Source organism: Capsicum annuum, unplaced genomic scaffold, assembly GCF_002878395.1.
Source record: "Capsicum annuum cultivar UCD-10X-F1 unplaced genomic scaffold, UCD10Xv1.1 ctg33011, whole genome shotgun sequence".
In the NCBI taxonomy this organism is placed as follows: Eukaryota; Viridiplantae; Streptophyta; class Magnoliopsida; order Solanales; family Solanaceae; genus Capsicum; species Capsicum annuum.
Window position 1 is genome coordinate 1 of NW_025839764.1, and position 1382 is coordinate 1382.

Here is a 1382-nt window from a genome sequence, read left to right on the forward strand (position 1 = left end):
AATCCTTGTAAGTTTCTTTTCCTCCGCTTATTGATATGCTTAAACTCAATGGGTGATCCCGCCTAAACTGGGGTCGCAGTTAGAAAGCTTAAGCACGGTAGGGTCCCGGAGTCTAAATGCACGACAGGCTGTAGCCGCGACAGCAAAGAGAGTTGAGTTACAACCAGCACTTGCCACGTTCATTGACATGGACTCGCATTTAGGCCAGCCGCGAGCTTGCGGTTAATGGGAGGCTAGTATCCGCCCTGTGATGGAAGCGCACCCCATGATTATGGTGCGATGCAAGGGGGTGACGCGATGCATGATGTCCAGGCAGACGTGCCCTCGGCCTAATGGCTTCAGGCGCAACTTGCATTCAAAGAGTCAATGGTTCACGAGATTCTGCAATTCACACCAAGTATTGTATTTCACTATGTTTTTCATCAATACGAGAGCCAAGATATCCATTCCCGAGAGTAATTTTTATTTATAAGAGAAGCACACATCCGCTTTATACAGGCCACGAATGGAGAGTGAGGTGCAGGCTGTCAATTTAAGTATTCCTTAGTGCTTTTCGCGTTGGGGTTCATTAGTCGCCCGACGCGCGTACTGGGTGCATGCACTGAGGACGAGGGAAGGTTCTCGTGCTGAGGGCTGAAGCACTCTGCCAACGTGGGCTCCCCAGTTGTTAAACACGTTCGTGGGTCATTCTGCTATGCAGATTTTGACAATGATCCTTCCACAGGTTCACCTATAGAAACCTTGTTACGACTTCTTCTTTCTCTAATTGATAAGGTTTAATGGACTTCTTGTGACGTCACGGGTAGTGAACCGCCCACATCGCCATAATTTGAACATTTTACCATATTATTCGATTGGTAGGAGCGATAGACAGTGTGTATAAAGGGCAGGGATATAGTCAACATGAGCTGATGACTTGCGCTTACTAGGAATTCCTCGTTGAAGACCAACAATTGCAATGATCTATCCCCATCATAATGAAATTTCAAAGATTACCCGGGCCTGTCGGCCAAGGCTATAAACTCATTGAATACATTCGTGTTGAGCGCGTACGGCCCAGAACATCTACGGGCATCATAGACCTATTATTACCTCAAACTTCCACGGCCTAAAAGGTCGTAGTCCCTCTAAGAAGCTGGCCGCGAAGGGATACCTCCACATAGCTAGTTAGTAGGATGAGGTCTCATTTTTTAATAGAATTAACCAGACAACTCACTCCACCAACTAAGAACGGACATGCACCACTACCCATAGAATCAAGAAAGATCTCTCAGTCTTTCAATCCTTATTATGTCTGGACCTGGTAAGTTTCCCCGTGTTAAGTCAAATTAAGCTGCAGGATTCACTCCTGGTGGTGCCCTTCCATCAATTCCTTTAAGTTT

General features: G+C 46.4%; 1 non-coding gene across 1 annotated transcript; it reads right to left on the minus strand.

Annotated features, from left to right (window-relative positions):
• Positions 1–302: 302 nt before the first annotated feature.
• On the minus strand, positions 303–458 carry LOC124891265. The gene has a single exon (XR_007049605.1). It is a non-coding gene; the product is annotated as a 5.8S ribosomal RNA (ribosomal RNA).
• Between the last annotated feature and the right edge of the window lie 924 nt (positions 459–1382).